This window comes from Rhipicephalus sanguineus, chromosome 3 (assembly GCF_013339695.2).
Source record: "Rhipicephalus sanguineus isolate Rsan-2018 chromosome 3, BIME_Rsan_1.4, whole genome shotgun sequence".
Lineage (NCBI taxonomy): Eukaryota > Metazoa > Arthropoda > Arachnida > Ixodida > Ixodidae > Rhipicephalus > Rhipicephalus sanguineus.
In genome coordinates, this window is record NC_051178.1 from 171738384 (window position 1) to 171759416 (window position 21033).

The 21033-nt window shown below is 46.0% G+C and overlaps 1 protein-coding gene across 2 annotated transcripts in view; it reads right to left on the reverse strand.

Annotated features, from left to right (window-relative positions):
- Positions 1 to 21033, reverse strand: part of LOC119386093 (uncharacterized) — a 149839-nt gene that overhangs the window by 35799 nt on the left and 93007 nt on the right. The gene's annotated exons all lie outside the window — the stretch shown is intronic.

Genomic DNA, 21033 nt, shown 5'->3' on the forward strand with positions numbered 1-21033 from the left:
TTCCTCCAATTAGGGAGAGGACTCCACGGGACGAGCAGGCGGGCGGGCGGGCGGGTTCGCGCGAACGCGCGCTCGGAGACCGCCACGTCCGTGGTCTCTGTGGCGCCAGCCAGCCAGAACTGCGCGGCAGGGTTGAGAAGCTGCAAACGGTGCAGAAAGTTGGAACACACGACAGCGACTGTACGTGCGGTTCACCGAGGGAAGCGCTTTCGCGACTCCCTGCATGCGCGTGGGGGCATCCGCGTCGCTCGTATTGTGCCTACGTCGCGCCCACACACACATGCGTGGCTCCGCTCGCAGAAGTGGATTGCGCTGTTCCCGCCGCCGGAAAATTCCGAATGCAGGTCGACGGCCACGCGCAGTGGGTGTCGTTGAATGCGGGTTGTCATCATCGCTTACGTTATATTGTAGTTGGGGACAAATAGCGATATACGAGGGCGATGAGATACAGAAAGCTCATGGATTAACCGATGACAAACATTACCGTTTCTACATGCGCTGGAAAAATTTGAGATGGAATGATGAAGAAAGAAAGAAAATGCATACGGTGAGCGAGAGAGCGCGAGAGAAAGAGAATGTGGAAATCTAAGTGTCGTTCAAGCGAGTCATTTGAACTTAGGAGCCTCGTTGTCGCCTTCCCCGCCCTTTAACGCGATAGCGTTAAGGAGCTCGTTTCGCAGAAATTCCGGTGTCGGTGTCGGCGACGGCATCGTTGGTTGTGAGCGAAAAATCATCGTTGTCTTTGAACGAAAATTCAAGGTAGATGCAAAGAAAGAAATAATAAAAATCTTCGGTTCGAGTGGGACCGCGGATTCGAACCTGCGACCACTCGCTCCGTGGCACGATGCGTGTAGCCGCTCGTCCACCACGTATACATTCTCTAGCATACTAACGGTGAGTTATTTATATGCACCATTTACCGTTGGTGATACGCACATCTCGTAGGTGCTTCAGGGAGGCAGAGGCTTGACTATCACCAGCGGGATGGCGCAAAGGGGCCACGGGCGTGCTCTCCCCGCCGTGTTTCCTCGCACCGTATGCATGGATACTATAGGAGCCAAAGGGCGTCCGCACTTTGGCTTTTCTTGTGGCACGGATTGGGTGTCATCGAAAAGCGAAGCCAGGCTAGCGATTGGGAAGGCGATACGAACACGGTCCGAGTACGCTATCGCGTTATACTCTTGAAAGCGAAGCTCAAGCGTCCTCTAAGTTTTTGATGTCAGTAGCACAAGATCGTGCGCTTCAGCATTGACGCTGCTCTTTTAGAAAGCGGCCGTAACAATGACAATGAGAGAAAGTCGATCGATGTTTTACGTCTTCCTCGCAGCCGCAGTCGCCACACTGAGCACATCCCGCCGTCTTGAAGTGGCATCAAAATGTAAGCTTATGAGAAGCACCAATCCAGCAGACGGCAGAGAGCACTCGTCTCAGTTCAAGGTAGTCCCTATTAGGTGCGGATAGCTACGTGCGCTGACCGGGAACAGAGATGACCAGACAAAAAAAGAAGAAGAAATTAGACGAAACAGTGAAGAAATAGGACACGCACTTCACGTACTCAGAACGTTTTTATCAACCGTAGTCGTGCAAAAAAAGAAAGAAAGAAGGAAAGTAGTTTCCCCGTAGGAACGCCGTGGTATTTTTCATTGTACCTCCTTTAACCCCTTCGAATCTCTGTATGGCGATGAACGTTTGAGTAATCACGTAGTGAAGACGCCGCCCCGAAGCTTTTCGCAAAGTAAATGTTTATCCCCTCTCTTTCGACTCCCTCTGATACTTCCCTTTTCCCTTAAGCCGGCCCGCATTTTCCAACTCCGTACACAAGTCTACAACGAAAATGAGCGCTACCGCTCTTCACTCCACTCACCCGCACCGTTTCCTCAATTGTTTGATGAGATGTGATCGTTGTTGCTCAGAAGGAACCACCGCTGGTTCACAAACAATGTTTTAACAGCGAAGCTGTTTAAGCAGGCCGTAAAAACTTTGGTGCGTACAAATGTGTACAAAAGCTATCATCATCACGAATGAGTATGCGCCAGAGAAATTGGGCGAATCCCACTACTCACCGCCGGTCCACTAAAAATGAGGAAGGCAACAGGCGGGCGGCAAACACCAATTAAGATTTCTAGACAGACGTAACCAGTAATTGAGAAAAGCTTGAATAAACTGTCGCGATTAATCCAGTGATAAACACCGTGGCAGCATGTTTCAGCTTCGCTGAAGCATCTGTACGGAGGGCTTCAGCGGTACGTACAGCGAGAGAACGTACTAGGAAACGGGAAAGGCAAAGGCGGCTGCGAGAAAACCCCGAAGCGATGGAAGCCCTACGCGAACGGCGACGTGCCCGTAGATCTATGGGAGGTGCGAATGCTCGGTTTCAGCGCGAGTGTCTGTCTCTGGAGTTTGGACATCCGTGTCGTGTATGTGACTGTGTGTGGTTTAACTCGAACCTCTCTGCGCTGAGAAGCAACCTAGAAACAACCTAGCACCACTTAGTTAAAGTCTAGCAACAACTTAGAAGCAACCGAATTAGACTTCAGAATGTAAGACCTTGCGCGACTTAGCGCAAGCTTCACCGTTTTCTGTTTCTTTTTTCTTTTGCGAGTATATTTTCCGCAGAAAACATTTGGCTATTCAATGTTGCAGCTGCGTCGAGTAAGTTAGATTAGTTTTTCTCTACGCACTGCTAGCCTCCTGGCTAGGGCAGCCCTAGTTGTGTAGAGCAACAGCTCAAGCAGCCGCCTCGGTGGTTGTGGTTATGGTGTGTGACTGCAGACCCGAAGGTCGCGGGATCGAGTCCCGGCCGCGGCGGCCGCATTTCAGTGGAGGCGAAATGCTAGATGCTCCTGTGTTTAGATTTAGGAGCATGGTAAATTGCCCCAGGTAGTCGAAATTTCCGGAGCCCTCCACTACGGATTCTCTCATAATCATATCGTGGCTTTGGGACATTAAACCCCATCAGTTATCGTTAACAGCTCAGGATCCGCGTGCGCTATGGCGTTGCGTTCGTTTCCCGGTGCTTTATGACTGTTTCTTGGACTGCTAGAAGTTCCTCTTGCGACTTCGGTAGTTTCGTGGTGTTTTTTTCAAAACATACGCCAATTTTTCGCCGGAGAGTTTTTCTTTGGAACGAAAACGCTCGCATATACGGCGAGGCAGGCGCCACCAATTAATTAAAATGACCACAACCGTTTACGCAACGGGCACTGCCTCCTACGAAACGTACACGCGCACGCACACACACGGCACGCGTTCAAGTCAGACGCGCCGGCTGGAGCAGCGTGACGGCGACCCCCTTTGGCGAGCGCCGCTTCCGCCAGGCTGACGCCCGCGGATGCGCTAGTCACGCTCCATAAAGCCACGGCCACCCATCCAAGCATGGTCGCCATTCGCAGCAACGCTTCCCACACGTGACGCCGGCCGGGGAGCGAACGAACGTTAAACGAGGTATAGGGGGCGCCGCGCTCGTCTGTTTTCACCCTTTCGACCCGTCCCTAATCTCGGCCGCTGTACTGTGCACGAGCGCGGCCGCGCAGCAACGTGGCTTACTTGTGTCACATTCACTTTGCGCGCGCGAGCGTGTCTCTGTCTGTCTGTCTGTCTGTGAGAGTCAGAGCGTTCGTTTCGGCAGCGGCGGCGCCCATTCGCAGCTTAGATATTAACGCGGTGCCCGAGGAAAGCAGGGTGGGCCCCGCTAACCGCGGCAGCAGAGGCGGCATAGAATAAAAGATTCCTTCTCTCTCCGGCTACGAGACCCGGGGCCGAGTTAATTACGAGCGCTTTGTGCCAGTTGAGAGGCCTGCGGGAAAGGCACCGTCGTTAGGTGGGAAAAGTAGATTTTGGCGCACCCTTTCTTTCTCTCCATCCGCAATTACAAGCCCGCGTGCGCGAGCGCGCGTTTGCTGTTTCCGTTGTCCGTAGACATCTTTCTGCAACGAAACTGTGCGCTCTTACCGACCGCCCGTATTCATTTCCTATGCAGAGTAGGAACCGCGTATGTGAAAAAGGTCCGTATAGGTTATAACGTTTCGTAGGAGCATATTCCTAGCAAAACAGACGTCGGAGCACGCTCGTATTAGTGAAGAGGGCCAGCGAATACCAATGAACACCTACGAACCGAAACTTGGAATTTTGGGGCCGGATGGTACATTGTGTTTGATGTATACGCTAACGTTCAACAAGAAACATGTACAGGTACAGAAAAGTACATCAATATACAACAGAGTTCTTTGTACTTATGATAACAAAAAATCATCATCACAATCCTATTATACACCCGTTGCAGTGCGAAGGCATCTACCAATGATCTAGTGATAAATGATCCCAACGATTTACTGAACCTATATACTGATGACGCGGATAGCAGCAGTTGCTGTCTATCACTGCTGAGCGTCACTAAAACGGCATTTTTTGTCTTTTTCTCACGTTAAGGTACGATGATGACAGTGTTACTGTCGCATTACTCGGACAGTACGCATGAGCATTAGTACTGAAAGTAATTGCGCATGCGGTAGAAGAGCATGAATCCTCAGTGAGAAATTGTTTTACCGAGGCATAGAATACGCGATGTAGTATGCAAAAAAAAAAATGAATTGGAGGTAGCTCGCAATTTTTGACTTAGGTGTCTGGTAGCGGCACTCGCACCTCGGCGTTCGCTTGCCTTGGTGTAGTATTGCTTAAATTGACCCTGTGTTTCGTCGCACTGCCGAAGCGGATCTCGGAGGCCACGCAGAAAGAAGCTCGTGGTTGAGACCTGCTACGCCAGGTGCCGCAACGATCATAGCTGCTCACAAGAAAATTGCTTGCCCTGTCAATGAACTCATTCAATTAATTGTCCTTAATGACCCTGACATGTAATTGGCCCTTAGGTAAACCTATGCTCCGTTATCACATGTATTCAGTATAACACTTAACCTGAACCGGAACCATCGATTTCGTACAAGTTTTATTTTTTATAAGACTCTTTATGAAGGCAGAGACTGCTGCGCCGCGCGGTGCACGAGCCGCTCCCACACAGAAACGACTCCTGCACCGCACGGAAGTGACGTCATGCGTTTTCCGGTTAGGCGCGCCATTTGAATATGCCGTGAATTCGCCGAGTCGGCAAGCGAGTATGCCTCCCCATCGGCCGGACTTGCTGCTGCTGCGTTGCTGGTGGTCCTGTCTACAGGCCCTTTGATATTGGATGTTTGATGATCAGATGCAGCTGGCTGCATCGGTTTCTCCGGGATCCGCGTCAGGAATGTTGATTTGCACGGCTTATCAAGGCTCGGATGACAGGACGTGGTCTCAGAACTGAGTCACTGGGCGCCTAGATTTCGCGATTGGCTCGTGGTGACGTACTATATCGCGATGGAAAGAAACGCGAGCTGCGTAAAGCGTGGCTTTCGGTACAGTCGAACTTCAGCATGCTTTGAATATCGCTGGGCGAATCTGTGCTTTCGGCCGGCGTCACTGTAGCGCTAGAATATTGCTCCGGCTGGCGCTATCGCATTGCGTGTGTATCCCGAGTACAAGACATGACTGGTAGATGATAACCATAACAAATAATGATGGACAAGTTTCCTGCCATGATTTTTTTTACCAGCTAGCAGTCACTGTTTCTCTTCGCCTCTTGTAGCCACGCCGAATATGCAACACGAAGTCTTATGTCGCTCAGTGTGCCGTTGGTACCGTCACCGCCTCACGAAGTAATCGGCAAACTAAGTCGCTTCAAAATACTGAAGTGTCGCCGTGATGCTCTAGGCTACACTGTACTCTAGGCGATCAGCACTTTATAAACGATGCCGAATGGCAACAGCCGACTGCGTTAGCCCACCTACCTACAAAACAGTGCCGCACAGTTTGTCTGCCTTGCTGAATGCACGGCCGGTGACAGCACAGCGTGATTTACCTAGCAACGGATGAACGGCCGCTACGTGTTCGCACTTTGCGAAAAACCTGCAGTGCAGGAGCATTGGCCATCGGAGATCACAGGCTTAGTAAAAACACTTCACAGCCGCACTGGGATTTCTTGTGCGTCCGGACGTTCACACGAACTGTGCAACAACATTTATTTCATCGTCAACCTTACCCTTCGCGACAAGCAAAATGAGGTACTCGGTTGCAAGGACACTTTCACCCGCGACAACACCACGTTTTTACATCGCAAATTAGAAAATGCAGTACTTCCACCAGCAACACAACAATCCACAGGTCATCAAACTCTGCCGCACATTGATTTTCTCGCGGCTGCTACGTTTGCCTGCTGTTACCTTTCGCAGCGCCCCCTAGATTTAAGGTGGTTGCGATATGTCATTAATTAACAAATGTACATTAAATAAGTCGTCAAACACGTTTTGTTTAATATTTTTGTAGGTTTAACACACTATAAAGTAATAATCTGTCCATTTGAGTTGTTTTAAGTTTACTTTAACGAGGTGACGTCACTTCCGTGCGGTGTAGGGAACAAGTTCTGTGTGGGATCGGCTCCTGCACCGCGCGGCGCACGAGACGCTGCCCTTTATGAATACCCCCCAAAAAAACCGGAAGTGCTGGACCGGAAGTGCTTGGAAAAGGAACAAAAGAGTCACTCGTTGCTCGTGACACCAAAAAAAAGGCTACAGCTGTAGAAATTTGGATCGACCAAAATAATCGTAAGAATAGCGTTTAAAAAATCGTAGCTATACAGCAACAATCGTAGACAGCGGGGGATCCACAGAATGGGGGAAGAGAACGAAATTGAAGCCGGTTCCAGGCCTGTGCAATCTGAGTAAAAAGCGGAGCTGGCAAGCAGGCGCCACCACACGGCGAACGCAGATTGAGGTCTTTCATGCTTCTTAACTTCTTCTTCTTTCTTCTATCTTTCTTTCTTTATCCTTTTCTAGATCTTCTTCTACTTTCTTTCTTTCTTTTCTTTCTCTGTAATGCCCTCTCTCCTTTCTCTTTCCCATCCTCTTGCTAAACTATACTATATAAGGCTATGCCATGCATTGTCCTTTTTCTTGCTCCCCACCTTCACATCACTCCTACTCACCATCATCTCCCTTTCATACCCGCTTGCTATACTATGATTTATTTATTTATTTATTTATTTTTCATACCCCCTTGCTATACTATGATTTATTATATATTTATTTATTTATTTATTTATTTATTTATTTATTTATTTATTTATTGAAGAAACATGCTACATTAGAGCCGGCTATCCCATCGACATGATAGTAGTATTGAAAAAAAAAAACATACACACACACCCACAAAAACAAGGAAAACGAGAAAGAATAAAAGGTTAGGAAAATATCAAATTAATCAGAAGCATTATGTACATATACGATATTTGGCGTGTAAAGAATTAGCAGAGTCTAAGGGCAGAGCCCAATACATAGAGGGTGGTCACATAGATTGCCGCGAATAGAGTCCGTACAGAGAGTTTTCTATCCAATTGTGATATGAATTATGAGGTATGGTCATTAATAACACAATGCTATGAAAGAGAGCAATAATGACAGTTGAAACAGTTAATTAAAGATGCGTCCGTTAAAATGAAAAATACAATGCATGGCTGTGCTATGCTAGGAGCTGCTTGGCACATACCCGCTTTCTGTGGCGAATACCCGTCGACAATTATTATAGCGCAAAAGCAGGACAAAGACAAAAGGTACACGAAGCTCGTCTTCGTGTACCTTTTGTCTTTTTCCTGCTTTTGATCTATAATAATTGTCATGACCTACCAACTAGCCCAAGCCGATACCTGTCGAGTTTTCTGTCGACGACACTGGCCTTACTCCGAGTTTGAACAGCCACGCTGTTAAAAAAGAAAGCCCTAAAAGTGCTCCGTTATTATCGTTACGCTCTGGAAACGGTTCAAAGACTACCGATAAGCTGCCTACAACCCAAGTGTACACGTCAACCGAAATTAAGAAGAAAACAACAAACAAAAAAATTCAGGAAAGGCCAAAGCACGCACGTACAGGGGAGGTGATTGTCGCGCGTATGGCGTCATTACTCATTCGACGTTCCGTTTAGCTCGGCGCTCGAGTACGCTCTGCTTTAAAGAAGAGTGCGATATCTGCGCAGAAAAGGGAGAGCCCCAAGAAATGGGGTGGAGTGGGGTTCGTAGTAGGCTTTACCGCGGAGATGGTGCGGTCGCGGTTTAACCGCAACCGACGATAACGATGGTATTAGTTCTTAGTCCTGCCATTATCACCTTCGAGCCTGCGCTAGGAGGAGCGAGTGATGCCGGGTGATTATGATAACCGCAGAGCGTGTGGCCTACACCGGCGTTTAGCACCTCCGGAAGGTCACAACAGTACAGAGGATACCGAGAGCACCACTTCAAAGAAATGAATACGAAAAATACTGAATCGTTGGAGCAGAAGTCAATCTTAACAGTAGAGGTTAACTGTGGAGCGAAGAGAGAGAGAAAAAAACAACAAAATGACAGAGAAAGAGAGAGAGATAGGAAGAAGTTTTATACAAGCAAGGGACAACCAAAAGCACAGTACACAAGTGAGTGACGCGATGTGATGGAGTAATTACTAAATGCATCGGAGGTGAGAGAGTGAGCCCAAGTGCCGACGAAACCAAGGAGAGAAAGAGGAATAAATCTGAACAGGAAAGCAGCCTCTGAGCGACAAAAAAAAAAGAAAGAAAGAAAGAAAGGTCGTAAGACAGGGGCGTATATGCTGATAGCATAAAGAACTGACCCCACTCAAACATCGAAGGAAAGATTAAAAAAAAAGACTGTGAAAGCGGCAAGAGAAGCAAAGATAACGAGTGGGTACAATAAGGGAACACTGTTCCGCACCGAGGGCAAGGCGCCCGCCTACATACGAAACTCTCGAGGCCACCACAAATTAGGGGTGAAAATTTAAGAGACGCAGATTCGCGCGGACGCGCGCCTCCGCTCCTTGAGCGAAACAGAAGCAGATAGTCGTGAGCGGGGACTGCAATTTACGTCGTCGAACGAACGAGAAAGGAAAAAATGACAAAAAAGACATATGTATATCTATATATTTCGAGAATCAGCGAGTACGTGACGGTGCCCGGAGAAGCAGTAAGACAAAGAAAAGAAGTAAAGAACAGCCTTCAGACGATATTAGAGTCTCTCATCGCTTCTCCGAATGCTCGCTCAGCGTTGAGGTGAGCGCGCGTAAAATTAATAGCCATAATAAAAGAGAAGACGGGGGAAAGGCGAGGGATGACGCTAGGTGATGGAGGTAACGGCTGGAGGAGACGCGGAGGTGAGGGCCGGGCCGAGCATACGCGCGGACGGGGATTAAGGGAAGTAAAAGATGAACGGAGTAAGAATAAAATAAGAAGGCTCTGAAGGCCCGGCGCTTAACTGGGCTTTTATCTTCAACGATGGCGAGGTGTCGGACGGCGAACACGGCGGTGGTATGATACGAGCGCAGCAACGCTAGCACTTGGAGCTGAGAGCGAACGCGCGAGAATGAGATAAACAATGAAAAGAAAAATCCATTCAGAAGAAAAAAAAGTGAGACAGAGAGCGAGAGAGAGAGAGATAGATAAAGAAAAAACGAGCGATAAGTGTTCGAGCTGGCGAACGATGCTGTGCTGCGCAACGAAATACGGGCTCGCCCAAGGTGGTCTCGGTGGGCAGGGAGGAGGACAAAATAATAAGCTGCTGCTGCTAAGTGGCGTTATTGTACCGTTTTGCCCCCGTCTCAGCTTTCACGACCCTATTTAATGTATCCTAAATGCACGCTGCTTGCCTTTCATCCGCCATTTCCGTTCTTCTATATGATCACCTGCACACTTATCTCGACACAATTTTTTGTTTCTTTTTCTTTCTTTTTTATTTATATCGTTATTCATGCGTACTCGCGTAACTCTTTATTTCACGTTGGGCGTTCCTTTCCCTTTTGATTCGATGTATTGCACTTTTTGTGTTTTACTTCAATACTAGGAAATGGAGCTTAGTATGACATAGATAGATAGATAGATAGATAGATAGATAGATAGATAGATAGATAGATAGATAGATAGATAGATAGATAGATAGATAGATAGATAGATAGATAGATAGATAGATAGATAGATAGATAGATAGATAGATAGATAGATAGATAGATAGATAGATAGATAGATAGATAGATAGATAGATAGATAGATAGATAGATAGATAGATAGATAGATAGCGCCTGACACGACCTATATCATGGAATAAACGCAAGAAAGGAAAATAATAGTAATAAATTGCAAACAACGTGGAATCGCACGAATGTGAATTATACTTGAAAAATGACAGCCTGAATGACAGACCATGGATGTGTAGGAGCCCGCCACCTACGTGCAGCAGAATGATGATTAAGTGGTCTTGTCGGTACGTACACATAACTTTTCAAACAGCGCAAAGACAGGACACCGAAAATAGCCCACACACCCCTATGTCTGAAAAACTATGTCTACGAGCAGCGTTCGCGCTCCTGCTTATCGTATTGTCGTCATGGACGACGCGAGTTTCGATGCCGGGCGAGATGTATTTGTCGAGTACTTTTGTGTGTTCACTGTATCGCTGATATGGCGACACGTTGGCAATCATTGCGACAAAGCGGCTCGCAAATGGGAGCCGGAAAGCCGTAAAGAGGAACTTTGCTGCGTGCAAGGCGATCAATGAGGACCACTAAAGCGCTGTTGGCAGGGAGGTATACTATACGGTAAGGTTGATGCGACGAAGCCCGTGGTTACGCGGAAGCTTTTAGTCCGGCCAGGCGCAACAGCGCGTGCCGGTAAAGTCGCGACCATTTCTTTTTTATTTTGTTATCGCCACTATACGAAGTACGAACGCACTCAACCGGCTGCGCCGCTATATCAAAGGGAGAAGTCGCCCGAAGGAAGGTCCTCTCGCGCGCAGGGGGAACCAGTTCCCGCCGCCTCCGCCGCTGAAGCCTCGTTTCAAGAGCGCCGGCGGGAATCCGGGGAGGGAGCACTTGCGCCTTTTCCAAACCGAAGTCGGTGCTTTGCAAATTTTGCGGCTGTTGCCGCGAAGTACTAAGACCCTAGAGTATGGTCGACTGCTTCTCCTTCGCAAGAGAAATCGAGGAGAAATAGAGCACGGAAAAATAACGCAGCAACGAATGACGCGTGCACGTCCTTTTTTTATTTATTTGTAGGAGCGAGCGTTGAACTTGTTTGCGTGAGAGCGCTCCGTGCTTCGACCGTACCGTGCCGCACGCTTTTCCCGTTGCCGTGCCCGGCTGCTCCACTTCTCTGCGACCCACAAAAGCAAGCTCGAGTTTGCGCAGAAAACGAAAAAAAGAAAGCAAAGCGTTTTTCTTTTCTCGTTTTTTTTTTTGACTTCGTGCAAAGTACATTTCCCCGAGATAGCGGCGTTTCGGTATTATCCGCCCTCCATAGTTTGTGGCGAATAGCAATAATTTATCGTTGCCCTTGTTTTTTTCTTGGCAATCAGCAAGATTAAAGAATAAGGTGTGTCGGAATACGAGACGCTGGTACCGATGAGCCGTTCCAGGAGGAACGGATGCTGGCAGGAAGGGTTCGAGGAGTTCCGAAAGAGGTCGAATCGCAGCACTGATAAAACGAAGCAAAAGAGAATTGAAAGACGTCGGGGGCAAACACGAGCGTTCCGTTCTTTTCCCGTTTTCCTTAGTCACTATACGACGAGCCTCTTCCTGCTAGGTACACGCAGATGCAAAGCGGCGATGAAAAGACATTGGTGGAACACACGGTGGAACGCGCGCACAAACATAGCCATCTCGATCGTCAAAGGTGATCGGCGGTTATGGTGGCATCGCTGACAGCACAGCAGGGCAGGGCAGGACAGGCAGGCAGCCCAGCAAGCCAGCTCAAAAACCGTGCACCGAGGATCGGCAGCATTGACACAAAGCGAGAATCGCAACAGAAAAAAAGACAGAGAGATGAAAAACGATGAGTGACGGAAAAGAAGAAAAAAAAAGGAATTAGGGTTTGGCTTTGATTCTGTCATTTTGTTTCTGGGGCCATTTGATTTCTCTCGCTTGCACGAGGGAGCGTAGCGGCCGGGAATGACGCGGTGATTTAGAAGAAGGAGAGAGAGAGAGAGAGATGAAAAGACGAGGAGAAGAAAGAGAAGGAGGGCAAGCTGGCAGGGGCCCTTGCATGGCTTTCGAAGGAGATGTCGAAAATCACTGGGAGACAGACAGAAAGAGACAGCTAGAAAGAAAGAGAGGAAACGAAGGAAGGAGGGAGAGGGAGGAAGTATATATATCTACAATGCGTCACGGGAGGCCCGCAAGCGGAGACTAATCAATACGTACGTTTGGAGGAGAGCACCCGATGAGCGAAGAACGGTAGAAAGGATAAAAAAAAAGAAGCTTCGACTCCTCTGCAGTTTCTTTTCTTTCATTTCTTTGCGTGCTATGCCTTCTCACGAAACCCTTTTTCTCCTTTTTTTTTCCTTTTCCGCACATTCTCCGTCAGTCGCGTCTCTTTTCTCTCTCTCACTCACGCTGTTCTAGTTTTCCTTCTTCGCTTCCTCTGCCATTTCGTCGGACACCCTTCCTTGATTCCTGCTTGTTCTCCTTGACGTCTCTCTCTCTTTCTCTGTCGTTTTGTCTGTGTAACCATTTCTCTCCTCATTCTATCACTCGATCTCAGATCGACGCTCGCATGGCGTCGTCTTTCATGCGCAAACATAGCGACGACCAAAGTGACACCGTCAAAACAGAAGCTGCGCGTGAAGCTCGAGGGAAGAAAAAAAAAGGAATAAAACAAACAAAAAGAACTGAAAAAAAGGAATAACCGCCGTTTAATGAAAAAGTCGAAGAAAGGAATGCAAGCAATGGCTTACGTCTGGCACGTGAAATTGGGGGAAAGGAGCTTAGTATACCCCTGCGCAAATTTTCTCGCCTAACTGCCTTTGCTTGTATAATGTAGAAATGCTCGCCTGGTGATTCAGACTCGAACGCTCTATTCGTAACTTGTGGCGTGTAGCTGTTGCTTAAATCGTGGCTCGTCGACGAGACTGATGATAGATAGATAGATAGATAGATAGATAGATAGATAGATAGATAGATAGATAGATAGATAGATAGATAGATAGATAGATAGATAGATAGATAGATAGATAGATAGATAGATAGATAGATAGATAGATAGATAGATAGATAGATAGATAGATAGATAGATAGATAGATAGATAGATAGATAGATAGATAGATAGATAGATAGATAGATAGATAGATAGATAGATAGATAGATAGATAGATAGATAGATAGATAGATAGATAGATAGATAGATAGATATGAATGTTTACATTTGTAGAAATGTATCATGAAGTTTATAAAGTAACGAAAGAACGCGAGGCCAAGCGATGCGTTGCCAGGGTAAGGCTTCTGTCCTTTCTTTTCTTTTTTTTTTTTTGCACCAAGCTAACGAATGCCGAAGACGCACCTAAAATGCGAATCCCTAGTTTTTTTTTCACCGTTTTCCCTAAATCCAATTCCCTAGAGTTCATCCTGATGAACTCGTTTCCATTCTTTTCTTCCAGCGCCACAGATTCCTGGCGTCGGCTCTTCCCCACTTTCCTCTTTACTCTCTTTGCGAGACAGAGGTTCCTCGTTCTCTCCTAGGTACGTAATCTGCGATTACACCATCAGTGATTCTTTGGGCGGATTATGTGGCGCTGTGCTTCCGAAATGCTGTTCAATTTAAATGATGACCAACGAAGAAACAAGACATTTATGACTGACTGAACAATAATTCATTATTTACTCCAGAAACTGCGCTCATGACAAGTACAAGAAAGGCTAGAAACATAGCACTGCGTTTGTAGCCTCTGTTGTCCCTGTACTTCGCGCTGTTTCCGGATTAACTATGGCCGACCCCTCTGCCTTCAAATAAATTCTCTCTCTCTCCCTGAATTTAACTATGAATCAGCAACAAGCCAAAGCTACCCTAGTAATTCATTAGTTTATTAAATTAAAAATCAAATGACTTAAAACAGTGTAATACAAGGTGACGTGACATTTACGAATCAGACAACTGTTTGCGAGAGCACTATTGCCCTTTATTGAGAAAGACTAAGTTCTAAGCAACGAAGGGTAATGAAAGGCCTCCTTCGTACACTGCAAAGTAGTGAAATATAAAGCCAGCGGAAAAACGAACGACCGTGAGACGATTGTCTTTTGCGTTTCACGCTGGTTTTATAGCTTTAGTTGAAGCGAACATATATTCTTTCTTCACGCGGTTGATGTTGAATAGGGATTTTAATAATAACGAGATAAGCGCGGATAAGTTTCGATCCAGTGGCCGTATGAGTTAGCTTAATAAAAGTGCGATCTGTTTGAAAAATGGTGAAATTGGCAGCTTTTTTTAAACTGATGCATGAGTAATGTTGAAGTCCTAGTATGACTCAAAGCAGGCCATAAAAGTGTACGGAGCATAGGATTTGCGATGGAGCCTCATTGCATGGAAGCCTAGGCGCGTACCCTCAATTTCAATGTTCAAATGAGTATTAGAGTTTGCAATATGCAAGGTAATCTGTAAGGCAAAAGAAGAAAACAGTCCCTATTCAAAAAATCATTAAAACTTCTTGTGGAGATCGTGCATTAGCTTGTAGCTGAGTGTAGAATATACCGGGTGTTAAGCAGCGACTGCGTTTTATTTTCGTAAAAAAAATAATCGCAATAGGGAATTCAAGGCTCATTGATAAATTTTGCGGACTTGGTTGGACAGACAAAGGAGGGCTACCTGGCGCATTTCGTATTGGCCAAATTAAGCAGAATTAGCTAGGTGACTTATCACTTCTCAATGTTAGGTTGCCAGTGCCATTAGGACGTATGTATGCGCTGCTTTTAAAGCGGATCGCGAGTTCTCATTTAAAACAAATGTCACGAATAACCTCGTCACATTCTGCGCGTGCAATGAAGATTAAGCCTCGTAAGGGCCATGTCGTGAAGCGAAAATAAGAAAACAATGCGTAACTACATAAACACGGATCATAAAAATGCCCCTTCTTTGCGCTGACTCGTGAATCCGCTGCCGATTGAAACTATTAAGTTTTAACGGCTCCTTTCTCTCTGTTGGTTGAGAAGCACGAAGTGTCACTTGCCAAACTCGGTAACTTGACGTCGGTAACCAGACGTCGGTAACTGACGTCGTTGACCAGACGTCGGTAACTTGTGCTCCGTCGTAAAAAAAACAATGATCATCATAAACCGGCACGCGTTCTATTTATTCTCTTTACAATGAAGCCGTTTAAGCTGTCGGTAACTTGTGCTTCGTTGTGCAAAACTCCCTAGGGAGTATGTGCCACAGGAATTGGGCAAGCCCCACTTCCGTGTACAGCAGGTGCGAGTCTCAAACGAACACACGAAAAAGAGAGAGCGAAAGAAATAGATAGAAAATAGAGAGAAATAAAGAAATGGACAGCAAAAAATAGGGAGATAAAAATTGAGAGAATTAAAGAGAATAAAGGCATAAAAAGATAAAAGGATAGAAAAGCATGGACAGAGACAGAGAGAGAAACAAAAAAGAGAGAGTGAAAGAGATAGAGAGAAAGCGATAAATAAAGAGAGAGAGAGAGAAAGGGAAGAAAGAATTATAGAAAGAGCGAGAAAGAGAAAGAAACAGATAGAGTGAGAAAGAAATAAATAGAAAGAGACAGACACAGAAAAGAGATACAAGAAACTGAGATAAAGAAGAAGAAAGAAAAAATAAGGAGAAACAGGGAAGGCCACCCAGCTCCGCTCTTCCTTCAGGTTTGGCACAATTAGTGCGAAACTGCCATAATTTTTTCTTAGTTTTATTAGCGACCTCTTTCGTGCCTGTTCTTCGAACAGCGGTTTACTAGTGACATGCTACCATTTGTAGTTTGCTATCCAAGCCTCTCCTCGTCACATACATACTCTCTCAATCATACCTAAGGTAAGAACTAGCCCCAAAGGCAACTGCGTCTTCCCTTACGTCGTGAAGGGTTTGACTGGTGAATTTCACCATGCATGGAGAGAAGTCTGCGACTTATTCTCGGGACTTGCGCTTGGACGCGACTTGTTCCTAAGTTATCTGACTAGCTGTATATTTTTGTGTTACACAAGGAGCATGGTTTACAGCAGTAATAAAATAAAGTTTCAGTAGACTAGACATGGTTGCGTTCGTTTTGTCGACCGCAACGTACTTGGGGCTTTAAGGGACGGCCATTATCTATCTTTTTGTTGCACTCCATCTAGCTGCTTCACTCACTAGATTTGTATCTATTTTGTGGATATTCAGTTTGGTAATTAATAGCTCATTAGTTTCTTCATTTGTGTGAGCATTAATTAGTTAGTGAGGAGTCGGTCGCATGTAAGATATATCAAGTACTCAATTGCAATGGCTTGCAGCGACACCACACCTTAGAGGAATGAAATAGAAGGCAAGCTGGCAGTACGCAGTCGCAGTACTCACTCACTCACTCACTCACTCACTCACTCACTCACTCACTCACTCACTCACTCACTCACTCACTCACTCACTCACTCACTCACTCACTCACTCACTCACTCACTCACTCACTCACTCACTCACTCACTCACTCACTCACTCACTCACTCACTCACTCACTCACTCACTCACTCACTCACTCACTCACACTCACTCACTCACTCACTCACTCACTCACTCACTCACTCACTCACTCACTCACTCACTCACTCACTCACTCACTCACTCACTCACTCACTCACTCACTCATTCATTCATTCATTCATTCATTCATTCATTCATTCATCATTCATTCATTCATCAGTCGGTCAGATGTATTTCGCATGTCACGCACCCAATACAGAAGTAATTTAGGCAAAAAGCGCGCTTTACAAGAGTATAAAAAACACCAGCATGTATAGTCGAACCACGCTTTTAAGTTCCCAGGTGCTGCGTTTTCCTGGCTATTACGTCGTTTTCGGCCCGCTGCGGAATAGCTCCCGTAGGATTCAATGCATTGGGAACCCCGCTGTTACGTCGGAACTGTGGGACCATTCCCGCATTGTATGTTGCTAACCGGTTCTCCGAGATGGCCCAGGCGGTCATGTTGATTTTTAACGTGACTTCGCTTGGTCCGCTTTGTGGCTTGGCGATCAAATTGGCCTCCAGAAGCGGTGAGGGCGGCGTCTTTCGGTCGTAACAGCGCTGAATTTCTTGCGGAGACTTGCGCGCAGTCACGACGCCGAAAGTCACATAGCACTGCAGGTGTTTGAGAGACGCCTTGTACTGATCGGGCATGAGGAAACGCGCCAGGCGACGCTGAACGATTACTTCAAGGGAACTAAAATTGTGTGCTTTTTGCCATTACTCTAATTTCCCATATTTTCTCGTTTCTCGGCTCTTACGTTTTCACCGTTCAGTTAAAAACGTATTAGCGGGGTTCTACTGTAATTGCTGTTTGTCGTATAGTCGATAGAACCTAGCATGATACTAAAAAATGTTCGTTTTCCCTATCTGGTTCGCTTTCTCTCCTTCGCTCACGAAATGACCGATCATATGAATTATTACTTAATTTCTAGTTCACTAATTCATTTATCAGTCAGTCAGCCAATCAGACATATTTTGTAGGTTGTCTCGTTTACAGTACAGAAATACTCTAGTCTAAAACACGCTTTAGAAGAGCCTAAAAATCAGCAACAGAATGTGTAAGCGCTATTTCACAAAGATGCAAAAAGAAACAGAAACAAGGACAACGTTTCTGTGGGCACCACGCAGCGTCCGCTAACGTGTTTTAGACAATAACAGGTTATGTTCGTTGTTAGCAGACGGCAGGGCTTAGCGTTGCACTAAATGACGGCCGTTCCCTCTGTCTGATGCCTCTCTCCTCCATTCGCAAAAGGAATGAATGAATGTATGAATAAATTCATTCATTCATTCATTCATTCATTCATTCATTCATTCATTCATTCATTCATTCATTCATTCCTGTGTCAGTCAGTCGGACACGTTTGTAAGTTGTCTCGCTTAACAGTACAGAAGTGATGAGAGGTAATTAACAAAGAATGTTGTTGCAGCCAATGTTCTGACAAGCGGCGTTGTCGAAATGTTGACTCCAGCGAACTTCGTGAAGAAAGCTGCCTTCACGAAGACGAACTCCACTTTCCGTAACCTTGGCTCCAGCGACATTTCCTGTTCAACGTTCTCTGACTACTTGAAGCATCCATCTTTCTCTGAGGGTCACTCTTCTTTACAGTACAGGAATATCTTACAGGCAAAGCACGCTTTACAGGACTAAAAAAAGATAATTATTACGATGTGTTTGTTATCGGTTTGTAGTAGACAGGGCTTTGAATGAATGATTCTGTAGGAGGTCAGCTCTCTCCATTGAACGCATTTTCTCTCCTTCGCCCACAAATTTATTGAATGAATTAATAATGAACGGTTGGTCTAATTTGTTAGATTTCTTGCTAGTTTATTCATCCTTGCATTAATTCCCGTGTGAGCCAGTCAGACATTTCTTGTGAGGTGACTCGCTTACAGCACAGAAGTACCTTACAGGCAAAGCACGCTTTACAGGAGCATTAGGACCATTATTAGGGGTTCGTTGGCGGTGATTTGTACAAAGGGCCTCGCATCACAATTAAATGACGTCAGTTCCTCTGTTTGACTCATTTTTTCTGCTTTGCCCGGAAAATGAATGAATGAATTAATAACGAACGAATGATATCTGTTATTAGCTACCCGAAGTTTCATTCATTCATTCATTCATCAGTCAGCCAGTCAGATATGTTTTGCAAGTTGGCTCTTTTACAGTACTGATATACCTCACAGAAAAACACGCTCTACAGGAGTATAAACACAAATAAAGCCGGATGTGTATGTCTTGTCCGTTAGTAGTCGACAGGAACTAGCATGGCACTACACGACGTTTATTACCTCGGCTACTGCAGCGCTGTTTATCTCATAAAGTATGCTAGTTGTTTATGTGTGGCGGCCACAACATAGCGCTTGCAGGATCTGTTTGTTACCGGGTAGCAGACCGTAGCATTCGCATGTCTTCGCGGACCTCACATGTATTCTCTATGCGATACCAAGAATGCAATGCCTGACGCTGAAAAATCGACCTCCGCAGATCTTATTGACAAAATGTCTCGTGAGCATGCGCTTTCGAAGGAAGCGGTGCCCTTCGCGTTCTCTCCTCGTCATCTACATTATCCCTGTGTAGTTCAACAAACCGGACGCGCGTCTGATCGACATTTCTGATGTTCTTCTTCCTCCTCCTTCTCCTCTCTCACTCTCACAAATGGATCAGGCATGATGGAAAGTTCCGGTCTGCCGGTCTCTGCCAGTCAAATCCTATGCGACTTTGCCAGGGCTGCTTATCGTAGTCCCCATTTGTCGTCCAGCAATAAATTGTACCTGTTTTATATAGCTCACTGAGTAACTGAAATAAGAAGCAAACGGGTAACCATAATGTCCGGAAGGAGACTTACGCGTGACAACAGATTATCTTGTTAATAAGAGCAAAGAAATCGCTGGCACGAAGAGAAGGGTAAACGAGGCGCGGTGACCGAGGATGCGTGGCATGATGAGCTTTTTTTTCTTCGTTCTGGGATAAATCACGGCGTAGCACGCGTTGCTCTCGCTTTGGGGGGCGCATTGTCGACCACCATAGTCGAACCCCGGTTTACCGGACGACAATGTGCCCAGATATATTCGCCATCTGACGAAGAAGGTAATAATTAATGAATACAAAGCATGAAAGATCGGCCTGGATAGCGTGTCCTTATCTTAACCGAGGTCACGGGAAAATGGGAGAGACAAGAAGAGAGGAAGAGACAAGCAGATGCAGGAGATTGTGCTACGCTACCATGAGAGGCCGTGCTCGCGTTTTACTATGAGCGGATGTGCGTCAAGCACTACGCGCAGAGCTGTTCACGTAGCACATGTATCAGAGACGAGCATCCAAGCCTGTATCAACGCGGATTTGAAATCACCTTGGGCCTGGTCAACACGCCTCCATGCGCCCATGAGATTTTGCTTCAAAAAGGCCCGGAAGTCCAGATAACCTCGAACGAATTTAAGTGTCATTCGCCTAGCCACGTACTGAAGGCACGCTCATGTATTATGCACTTAAGACGTGGCTACGCTGCGTGGCATATTGTTAGAGGGAAGTAACACGAAATCGTACAAACTACGGAAAACGAACGCTCCGATACCAGCTACTTTCATTGTTAAAGAGCTTGTAGTAATAAAATGGTGCTGAAATTGCAAGTATATCATTGCAAGATGTTCGTGAGATGCCTTCATGAAGATGCGGTAACATTATTTGATTTCACTTGACTCTGCTCGAGTTGTGTATAACGCCTTATTTTTACCGTTGTGTCATGTTTTGCATAGATTTTGTTCGTCTCGCTAAAGCTGTTTAACTCAAGGGCTTCTTTTTAATTTAGCGTTGAAGAATCTACCACAAACATGTAACACTTTTATCTTGTGTACTTCGTTTTCTTTTGTGCGTGTTTTTTTTTAGTGATGCGCGTCCAACGCGCTGTCGTTTGCTATCGTTCCACACTCTAAGAAAAGAGAGAGTAAAAAGGGCATCATTTTGTGTCACAACAATAATAGTAAACTGGCTTGCTTGCGTTTCCTTTCTTGAAAACTCGGCGCCAGTTACTTTCCTCTCAACAATGCCATGTCATGCTTATGACGCGCACGTCGTTCGGGACCTGGAATTACCGGGCGCGCGGCGATATTGCAAGGGGAGGCGCATAAGACAGATGACGATTATTGTTGTGGGACAAAAACATGTCCTGTTCACTCGCTCTTTTTTTTTAGAGTGTTAGGGGGCAGTCACATATTCAGGCGACTCACTGTAGTAGCTTTTTTGTGACTGCTTCTTTATTTCACTGTTCAATGAAAGAAAAAAAAAACAGCTTCACTGGTTTAACGTTGCGAAGACTCGTTAAACTGCGGAGCTAATGGCATCATATTGCTATTTCATTGCCTGATTTTGCTCGTAACGTTTAGTGGACCGGAGGTGAGTAGTGGGGCTTGCCCAATTCATGCGGCAGATACCCGCTAGGAGCTGGGTTACGCTACGCAGAGATTAACCTCGACCATCAAAAGCTCCG